Consider the following 11,567-nt stretch of genomic DNA (forward strand, 5'->3'; position numbering starts at 1 on the left):
CAGGGAGTTCTCCCCCGTGAGCTGGGGAGAATCGCCGGAGAGATTGAGGCAGACAGTGGCATCGGAAAGAAGGATTCTGGCAGCCGTCGGGGGGTTACCGGGAGGATGAGAGGAAGCCCTTAGGGAAGTCTGGGCAAACGCAGGTGATGGTCTTGGCAGAGGCCGGTGAGGAGCTCGTGGAAGTTTTCTCGCTAAAATGGGAGGCAAGCGGTTATACCTGAGGGTGTTCCCCCCCCCCCCCAAAAGTCACATGCTGAAACCTAACCTCCAGTGTGACGGTATTAGGATGGGCCTTCGGGAGGTGGCTGGGCCATCAGGGTGAATGGGATGAGTGCCCTGATGAGGAGCCCCGCGGGAGCTCAAGTCCCCTCTCTGCGGGCTGCCCTCCACCGTCCCGCGAGGAGTCAAGGAGAAGGTGGCTGCCTCCAAGCCAGAAGGAGGCGTTCATCAGACACGGGCTCTGCCAGGGTCTTGATCTGGGGCTCCTCAGCCTCCAGAACTGTGAGGTGACCGATTTCTGTGGTTGCAACCCTCCACTCTGTGGTGAAATGTCACGGCCGCACAAGCGGAGTAAGGCCCCGGGCGGGGGCTCAGAGCGAGGATGGGGGGCGGGGGCATGTGGAAGCCATTGGAGGTTTGAGGAGAGGAAATGAGGGAGAAATGAGTAGTGGAGGATTCCTGAGGGGGCGGGAGGAATGGGGTTCAAGTCCCAGGCCAGGAGAGGACGTTGAGACAATCGGAGGGATTCCTTGTTGCTGAAATGCGAAGTAGGGGGTTGGGGGGAGGGAGGTCAGAAGAAGGGTAGTGGTGTGTGGGTGAGAACAGGAGGAGCAAACTCTTTTTGGGGGTCCTGGGTCCTGTCTTCACTAGTAGTCCACAAGGCTTGCACAGTGTGGGTGGCACCCCTTGAGTTGGGGCAAAGCGTGGTGGGGGCCACTGTGGTTTACGTGGGCAGGCCTTCCCAACTTGAGGTATCGAAAAGGGGAGGTTGGGGGCTGTCCTTGGGATTCCCAGGGGTCCCTACTATTCCTATGCAACTTCATAGCCCACCCCACCCCGGAAGTCCATGTGCCCAGGAAGGATAGTCTCTACGGTAAACGACAACAAAAACATTAAAAGTCCAGAAGCTTCTATCGTACTCTTTAAGCTTGATCAATCAGGGAAGCCACTGTGGTGGTTTTTCACATAATATAACTTGCCGTCTCCACCTCCTGATGTAAAAAGAGACGGGTTCACTCGTCAAGGGCTACCTCAGTAGGTGCCCCTTTGAGGCTTGAGTAGTGTTGGCAGAGTCTTGGGTCAGAGCCCCTCCTGAGATCACCACAGACGGGAAGTCGGGATTCCAGAGTCCCTGACCCCCAAGGAACTGTTGCATCGGATGCATGAAGTTACACTTCCGGCTTATTTTGTGCCCTAAAGGAGATTAAAATATTTAATTTATCAGTGCACATTGCTGTCCAAAGCACACGTTCTCTCACCTCTTACCCCTCTGCCCCCCCACTTCGTGTCCCTCCTATCTGCCTCGCTTCTGATTTTTCAAATTCTTATTCTTCCCACCTCCTGTCCAATCTCTTCAGCGTTTCTCTTCCCAGCTCCCCACACAACCCATTTTCTCCTCTCGTTTTTCATTTTGAAAAAGAGAGGTCAGCACGCAGGGTGTTCTCAGATGTGTTTCACGTGTGGATACAAACGCAGGGATGCTGAAACTGGAGACCAGCCCTCCCAACCCCGGAGGTGGTTGTTGGGAGAGGGGCTGGTCCTGGCAAAGTTGTAGGACACTGGCTGTCCCGGGTCTGCACCCAGACCCCTGACCCACAACTGTACTGCCAGGAGCAGAGTTTCCATTTCATTTACACTGACCGTGTTTAGACACGTCGCAAATATCAGGCTGTCCCCCGTGTGAGAATCGACGGTAAGGAATTCCATAAAAAATTCAGCAAAAGCTGGTGATGGGGGGAAAGTTCTAAAATCCCGTATCTGGGCCTTTCTGGAGGAAAGGGAGCCAGGAGTCTAACCCGGGAGAAAGCGTGAGTCTGAAAGGTGTTGGATCTGCACGATTCATCCTTGCTGGCGTCACTTAATGTCAGAAACTCCGTTTGACAAGCGAAGAAACACACAGAACAATTCTTTAACTTTCGTTTTCATTTTATTTTATTTTTTTAATGTTTGTTTATTTTTAGAGAGAGTGAGAGACAGAGTGTGAACAGGGGAGGGGCAGAGAGAGAGGGAGACACAGAATCCAAAGCAGGCTCCAGGCTCCCAGCTGTCTGCACAGAGCCCGGCGCGGGGCTCGAACTCACAAACCGCGAGATCGTGACCTGAGCCGAAGTCGGCCGCTTAACTGACTGAGCCACCCAGGCGCCCCACAATTCTTTAACTTGTAGATGTGAATTTAGAAGACAGGGCAGTGGGTGTTGGAAGAAGGAGCAGTGAACCCAGTGAAGCTCCCTGGATAATTAAGGGAGATGGAAAGGTTTCATTTATCAAAACCAGGCCCCTCCCCACATATGCTGGGCTCACATATGGACTGGAGCAGGTGTGAGTATATTCCTACATGAGCACAGAAATAAGTATGAGAAAGTCGATTGGCCGCAGTCTATCTGAAACTCAGGCTGAGTCAGTGTCCTGCTTGTTTGAGAGATGAGCACCAGCGAGAACTTTCAAAACAGCTCATGTGGAGAGAAAGAGAAAATAGAGTGGACAGATGGATGGCTGCCACATCCATCTGGGATCGAGGGTTTTTCCTTTCCTCTTTTCCAGCGGTAACGTCAAAAGAGCCAGAACTGTTCCTCAGACTGTTTGATGTGGAAGCCCGGAGGCTATGTCAAGCCCTCGACGACTGCTGTCAGTTGCTAGATTCTTGTCTGTCTTGTGCAATGCCAAAAGCACATTCGGAGATGATTCTTATCCTGAATAAGAGAAATGCATCCTTAGGGAGCACCCAGCAGTGTGCCTTGTTGATTGGAAATTTAGATAGCTGGTAAGAAATGATGGGAGAGAGATAGAATCTTAGCAAACAAATTTCTTTTGGATGTCAGGCCACTCTTCTTGCTAACAGGGTGTTTTCATTAGTTAATGGGTCTGTCCAAAGAACTGATAAAGCTGGCTAAATATTGATCATTTGATAAGCATTATTTAAAGAACTGAGATGTCTCCTGCGTGGGAGAAGGGCAAAAGTTGAAAGCAGCAATGCCGGAAAAAAAAAATTCCTAGTGAAAAATAGGAACAAAAAAAAAAAAAAAAAGAGGTTTGCCATTTTTTCTTCCATATTAAACAAGGTGCTCTTTAAAGATGCTTTTGTCACAAAAGCATTTCACAAAGTTACTGAACTGTGAGTCGCTTATGTTGAGTATCGTGTGCCTGTGACTCCTAAAACTTCAGCCTTCAGTTTTTCTCTCTGTACAGAAAAAAAGGTACTATTCCAAAGAAACCTGTTACAGCTGGCTTCCCTAGAAATACTGGAGTTCTTTATAGACATTACCTAGTCTAATCCTCAGATTTATCTCTTTTTTTTAATGTTTATTTATTTTTGAAACAGAGAGAGCAAGGGGGAGAGGGGAAGAGAGACAGGGAGACACAGAATCTAAAGGAGGCTCCAGGCTGCCATCAGCACAGAACCCAACACGGGGCTCGAACTCACCAACTGTGAGATCATGACCTGAGCTGAAGTCAGACATTCAGCCGAGCCACCCAGGCACCCCTAATCCTCAGAATTATCTTAGGTGCCAGTTTTATCCCCACTTTATAGCAGAGACATAAAAAGGTTAAGTAACGTAGCTGAGACCAGACAGTGATCATACAGAGGAATAAAGGTTTAACCACACACTGTCAGGTTACTGAGGCAAAATGTTATTTTCAAAATTACACACTGACCAGAGACTGGCAATCAAGTCATTTTTAAAGGAAAGAATGTAACACTAACATCAGACTTTTGAACTACAATGTTTTGTGCCAGAAGGTAAGGAGTAGTAAATTTAAAATACCCAAAAGAAGAAAATGGAAGCCGAGGATTGTATATCCCGACAAACTGATCTTCGAGGATAATGTCTATGGTTGAACTGTTAGGAACGTAGCAGAAATTAAGGAATATTCTTCCCATGAACCCTTCCCGAGGTATACATTTGAGAACAAGCTTCAGCAAAATGCTAGATGAGACAGAGGCATAGGAACTGATGGTGAAGAGTGAATGTTAGTATGGATTTACCTGGAGAACTAAATATAACTCACGGAAATACGGGAGATAGTGTGGTAAAAATGAATATGGAACTCAACCATCAAAATATAGAGAGTATATGGAAGGTAGAAAAGCTTGTTGGCAGATTCATAGTGTTAACGGTGAGAAAATAATATTAAATGAAATACTGGAGGATAGGGAAGGGAGGGAAAAGAAGTTAGTGGCTACTGTTACAATTGCTCAAAGTAGAGAATTGGTAGTGTCCCCCCCCCCCAAAAAAAAAATGGAACTGAGGATATTAAATAACATTCATATAAAGCTAAATTTTGTGGGAATGCAAGCTGGCGCAGCCACTCTGGAAACAGTATGGAGGTTCTTCAAAAAACTAAAAACAGAACTACCCTACGACCCAGCAATTGCACTACTAGGCATTTATCCATGTTTCGAAGGGACACATGCACCCCCATGTTTATAGAAGCACTATCAACAATAGCCAAAGTATGGAAAGAGCCTGAATGTCCATCGAGGGATGAATAGATAAAGAAGATGTGGTATATATATACAATGGAGTATTACTCGGCAATCAAAAAGAATGAAATCTTGCCATTTGCAACCATGTAGATGGAACTAGAGGGTATTATGCTAAGCGAAATTAGAGAAAGACAAAAATCATATGACTTCACTCATATGAGGACTTTAAGAGACAAAACAGATGAACATAAGGGAAGGAAACAAAAATAATATAAAAACAGGGAGGGGGACAAAACAGAAGAGATTCATAAATATGGAGAACAAACAGAGGGTTACTAGAGGGGTTGTGGGAGGGGGGATGGGCTGAACGGGTAAGGGGCATTAAGGAATCTACTCCTGAAATCATTGTTGCACTATACGCTGACTAATTTGGATGTAAATTAAAAAAAAATAAATAAAACAAGTTAATGAAAATAAAAATAAATAAAAATATTTACTAGTCAGAAAGGGAAAAAAATATAAAGCTAAATTTTGCATGAAAATACAAACCTTCCTGCACACAAAACATATACTGGAGAGAGTAAGATAGGAAGCCACATAATAAAACAATAGGAAATATATGAACCATATCAGTAAAAGTAAATGGGTTTAAGGTATCTATAAAAAGAACAAGCTTTTCAGTTGACCAGCAAACCAAAATTTTAAAATTATGCCGTATTCAAGGGCATCTGGGTGGCTCAGTTGGTTAAGCCCCTGACTTCGGTTCAGATCATGATCTCACCGTTTGTGAGTTTGAGCCCCACGTCAGGCTTTCTGCTATCAACACAGAGCCCACTTAGAATCCTCTGCCCTACCCCCTGCCCCTCTGGTCACTCTTTTTCTCACTCAAAAATAAACAAGCATTTAGAAATAAATAAATAGGGGCGCCTGGGTGGCTCAGTCAGTTAAGCGTCTGACTTCGGCTCTGGTTATGATTTCGCGGTTTGTGAGTTTGAGCCCCGCATGGGGCTCTGTGCTAACAGCTCAGAGCCTGGAGCTTGCTTTGGATTCTGTGTCTCCTTCCCTCTCTGCCCCTCCCCAACTTGTGCCCTGTCTCTCAGAAATAAATAAAAATAAAATAAATAAAATTATGCTGTCTTCAAAAATATTATTGAAGACAAAGAGATTCAGCTAGGTTAATAATAAAAGGCAGAAACTGAAAACATAATTGCAAACCATTTTTAGTCATACTGTGCGTAGTAACGTTGGGATCATCGTTCTGAGGTTATGTGAGCTTCTGGGGGGAAAAGTAAGTAGTTATGCTGATACTATTGAGAAGCAGAGTTTTTTTATTGAGCTATAATTGACCTATAACATTGCATTAGTTTCAAGTGTACAACATGATTCAAAATTTGTATATATTGTGAAATGATTAGTGAGTTTATTTGACATCTTTCATTACACAGTTATAATTTTGTGTGTGTGTGAAGTTTTAAGACTTACAGCTTGCAAATTTACAGAAAGGTATTAACTGTAGTCACCATGCTAGATATCATATCCCTAAAACTGACTTATCTTATAGCTGGAAGTGTGTATCTTTTGACCACATTTACCTGTTTTCCCCACCTCACCACATGCCCCTGGCAACCACCAGTCTATCCTCTGTATGTGTGAATCCAGTTTTTTGTTTTTTGTTTTTTGTTTTTTTCATATTCCACCTGTAAGTACCCTCAAGATCCACCCATTGTTGCCAGTAACAGGATTTCTTTCTTTTTTATGATTTATATTTCACTGAGTCCTATTCCACTGTGTATATATACTGTGTAAGTGGGGGAGGGACAGAGAGATAGGGAGACACAGAATCCAAAGCAGATTCCAGGCTCTGAGCTGTCAGCACAGAGCCCTATACGGGTCCCGAACTCACGGAACCGTGAGATCAAGACCTGAGCCAGAGTCTGTCCCTCAACCGCCTGAGCCACCCAGGCGCCCCGATATTTTTTATTTTAAAGGAAACTCCATATTGTTTTCCTTAGTGGCCATACTAATTTACATTCTCACCAACAGTGCATGAGGGTTTCTTTTTCTTCACATCTTTACCAATACATGTTATTTCTTGTGTTTTTGATTCTAGCTCTTCGGACAGGCGTAATTTCTCATTGTGGTTTTGATTTGTATTTCACTGATGATTAGTGATGTTGAACATCTTTTCATGGGTCTGTTGGCCATCTGGATGCCTTCTTTGCAGAAATGTCTGTTCAGGTCCTCTGTCCATTTTTAATTGGATTATTTGGTTTTTTGGTACTGAGTTATATAAATTATTTGTATATTTTAGATATTTACTCCTTTTTGGATATATCATTTGCAAATATCTGCTTCTATTCAGTAGGTTGCCTTTTCATTTTCTTGATTGTTTCCTTCGCTGTGCAAAAGCTTTTAATTATGGTCTAGTCCCAATATATTTGCTTTTTTTCTCTTGCCTGAGGAGACAAATCTAAGGAAATGTTTCTATAGTCGATGTCAGAGAAATTGCTGCCTGTTTTCTTCTAGGAGTTTTATGATTTTCATATCTCACACTGAAGTCTTTAATCTGTTTTGAGTTTATTTTTGTGTATGGTGTAAGAAAGTGGTCTAGTTTCATTCATTTGCATGTGGCTGTTCAGTTTTCTCAGCAGCACTTATTGAAGAGACTGTCTCTTCCCCATTGTATGTTCTTGCCTCCTGTGTTGTAGATTAATTGACCATACAATTGTGGGTTTATTTTTGGGCTCTCTATTGTGTTCCATTGGCCTACAGGTCCATTTTTGTGCCAGGACCATGCTGAGTTTCTTTTAGTAAATTATTTTAATTTTTTAAATTATTTTTTTTAAGTCTATTTCATTTCTTTCTTTTCTTTCTGCTAACCTTGGGCTTTGTCCTTCTTTTTCTACCTCCTTTATGTGTAAGGTTAGTTTCTTTGAGGTGTTACTTATTTCCTGAGGTAGACCTGTATTGCTATAAATTTTCTTCTTAGATATGATGATCTGTCATTAATGTAAAAAGGGTGTTAATGGCCCTACTGTTACTATATTACTATTAATTTCTCCCTTTGTGTCTGTTAATATTTGCTTTATGTATTTAGGTGCTCAAATATTGAGTGCATAGATATTTAAATTGTTACATCTTTTGTTGGATTGACCCCTTTATCATTACATAATGCTCTTATCTCATTAATAGTCTTTCTTTTAAAGTCTCTTTTGTCTGGCGTGCCTGGGTGGCTCAGTCAGTTAAGCGTCCAACTTCAGCTCAGGTCACGATCTCGCGGTCCATGAGTTCGAGCCCCGCGTTGGGCTCTGGGCTGATGGGTCAGAGCCTGGAGCCTGCTTCGGATTCTGTGTCTCCCTCTCTCTCTGCCCCTCCCCCATTCATGCTCTGTCTCTCTCTGTCTCAAAAATAAGTAAACGTTAAAAAAAATTAAAGTCTCTTTTGTCTGATAAAAGTATTGTAACCCTAGTTTTTTTTTTTTTTTTTTCTCTGTTTCATTTAGGTTTTTTTCTGTGGTTTTATCTTATTCTTTTGTTTGGAGCATATTCTTCTGTCTCCCCATTTTGGTTGACTTTCTGTGTTTGTTTCTATGAATTAGGTGGAACAGCTACTTCACCTAAACTTGAAGGAGTGGTCTTGTGTATGGTTGTCACCTACGTAGACTGTGTGTGACTGGTGACTTTGGCTGGCTGGAGCTGTGTCTGGCATGGGCTGTGGGGCTTCCCTTGTGATATGGCCAGAGCTGAAGTGGGCATTGACCAGGACCTTCCTGGAGCTCACTGAACAGAGGGTACCCTGGCAGGACAATTTGAGCTAAGATGGGGCAAGCCAGTCTTCTGGGGCTCTCCCTGCAGAAGGCACCCTGGCAAGATGGCTGGAGACAAGGTGAGGTACGGTCCTGGGGTTCCTGGGATGCTCTGGGCAGGGACATTTCAGTGGGATTGCTGAACGTGAGGTGGGGCACAGGCCAATGGGTCCTAGGGTATTCCGCACAGGAGGCACCCTGTCAGAAAAGCTGTAGCTAAAGCAAACATGAGTCACATTAGTCCTGGGGCTTTGCACAGAGTGCACCACCAGAGGAGAGCTGAAGCTGAAGTGAGTGCAAACTGATAGGTCCTGGGGTGCTTAGAACAGCGGTGTGCCCTGGTACGGTGATGGGAGCCAAGTTTGGTGTGGTATAGATTTGGTGTGTCAGTGGATGAGATGAGTTCAGGGTCTTCCTATATTGCCAAGTTGGACTGGAACTCAGTACCATACTGCTCTGATTGCTACAGCTTTGCAATATAGTTTGATTACCATATCCTTCTTTCTCAAGTTTGCTTTGGCTATTTGTGGCCTTTTGTGGCTCTATACACATTATAGAATTTTTTTATTCTGTTTCTGTGAAAAATGCCATTGGAATTTTGATAAGGATTGCATTGAATCTGTAGATTGGGTAGTTTGGACATTTCAACAGTATTATTTCTTTGAGTCCATGAGCATGGATTATCTTTCCAGTTGTTTGCGTCTTCCATTTTTCCATGGATGTTTTATAGTTTTCAGTGTATAGGTCTTTGACTTTCTTGGCTCAGTATATCCCTAGGCATTTTATTCTTTTTTTGATGTAATTGTTAATGGGATTGTTTTCTTAATTTCTTTCTGATAGCTCATTATTAGTGTATAAAACCCAACAGATTTTTGTATATTGATTTTGTACCCTGCAATTTTACTGAATTCTTTGATTAGTCCTAACAGTTTTTTATGGGTTTAGGGTTTTCTGTGTATAATGGCATGCCATCTGCAAATGGAGACACTTTTCTTTCTTTTCCAATTTGGATGCTTTTTATTTTTTTTTTCCTTGCCTAATTGCTCTGGCTAGGACTTCCAGTACTATGTTGAATAAAAATGGCAAGAGTGGAAGGAAGCAGAATTTTTAATGTGAAATGAAGATACTGATGTAAGATAGAGGTTTACTGAAAAACTTACAGTTCTGAATTGAACTATAAATATCAGTATGAACTCAGAATGTGTTATAACCTTTTCAAAGGAATATATGTATTTCCTAGATCTGTCCATTTAAAGAGCCCAGAAACAAGATTTTGGTCTATAAATACCATTTCCCACTAAAAACCAAAGCAAAACAACAACGACTACAACCACAAAAAACCACAAGGACCTTTGGAGAAATGGCTGATTCTAGGTCTCGGCAACAAGTGTACAAAGTAATTCTGAAATATTTTCTTACACTAGAAAATAGGGAAGCTTTGAAAAGTTATGTCAAAAGACTTCGGAAGCCAATTTTGAAAAGATTTCCATTGGCCAGAGATGCTATAATTGGGGCATCAAGAAGAATAATACCTAAAGTGGACCGAAGTAGATCAAATTTGTGTATATCCATGGTTTTAACTTAACAAAAACCCCTGTTATCTTTGGGGGTGACTGGTAACTAGAGGGAAAGAGTAAGTACTTATCTTGCCTTCCCTGTATGAATAGCACCTCATGGTAATCAAATGATTGATGAGGAAAGTTTCCTCTTTTGGAAGGCTTCTAGTTTATAAATGGAGAAAGAATGATAGAATCTGACTATTACCATTTCACATCGTGTAAGAAAACAATGGATATAGACAATAATATTCAATGGCTGCTGGCATCACACAAAGAGAGACATCCAGACAGTTTATGCTTCTTCTTAGAAGTACACACACTACTACCCATGAAATATTTTTTGCAAAGTAACCTAACGTCATTGTATTCAAGTCTCTAATCTTCAGAGAGGTTACCACTTTATCTAAGATAGCATCCTTGCTTTCCATCTGGCTTTAATTTTCATCCTAGTACTTATTTTGTAAAAATATATTTTATGATTAATGTTTTATTTGCTCATCTGTTAACACTGCTGGATTATAAGCTTTATATGGATAGGGAGCTTGTCTTTGTCAACATTTTATTCTCAGCATCTGGAATACTGCTTGGTACTTAATTGGGCACTAAGTAAATATTTGGGTCAATGACTTTATGACTCCCACAGGATCCATAAATTATCAACTAATACCTTATTGAGGATTAGCTGATAAGCAGTTGAGGATAAAATTCTGCAAGCATGGAAAAGAGAGAGGCAGCTGGAAATTTGGAGTAAAGAGGTGAACTATAGAGGGTGAGTGAGGGGGAAATAGAGGTTTGGGGGGCAAGAGACTAGAAGGACCAGATTAACTTCAGAATCCGAATAACAATTTCACAAAAACGAATCCTTGTAAATTTTGGATTCCTCTTTACTACGCTGGTCTGGTTTTGATGGGAGCATATTGCATACATGAAGACTTAATGGCAATAGAGGCTGAAAATGTGCTTTGAAGCCTGGTGGGGCTTTTTGACCTTGGGTACCCAGGTAATTGTTTGGCACCTCGCTTTCTTCATGAGAAAACTGAGGTTGCTGATGGCTTTCTTGCAGGTTTATGAGAATTCAGTGAGGTACAGAATGGGAACTTGCCTGGCACATAGCAGTCATTCATCCAGTGTCAGTTCCTGTGCCCATCCCTCCGGTGGTGACGGTGGTTGCTGTCCATCGACAACAGTGCCACATTCAGTGAGCAAAAGTGAATTTGGACGACCTTCAGTATTTGCATTCTTGTGTCTCAGCATCTTTGGATATCCTTCCAGCGTTTGGAGAGTTCTCTGCCCAGTGAATCTGTGTTTTCCCTAAGGTAAAAGAAACTTACTTGCCCAGCCTCCTGTTGTGGCTGGGGCCAGGCATGTGACTAGGCTCTACGAGTCAGAGCTTCTGCCTGAAATGTATTTAGCAGAGAAGGGAGAAGCAGTGACCACGCAGTCGCCAGTCTGCGGAGGGAAGCAGTGGTACCAGAGCTCCTAGTGGGAGCATATGAGGCCCTGCGTATCCAGGGCAGGCTTCAGGGTCCATTCCCAGGGGCACAGAGGGGAGCGATCC

Source organism: Panthera onca, chromosome A1 (assembly GCF_046562875.1).
Source record: "Panthera onca isolate mPanOnc1 chromosome A1, mPanOnc1 haplotype 2, whole genome shotgun sequence".
Lineage (NCBI taxonomy): Eukaryota > Metazoa > Chordata > Mammalia > Carnivora > Felidae > Panthera > Panthera onca.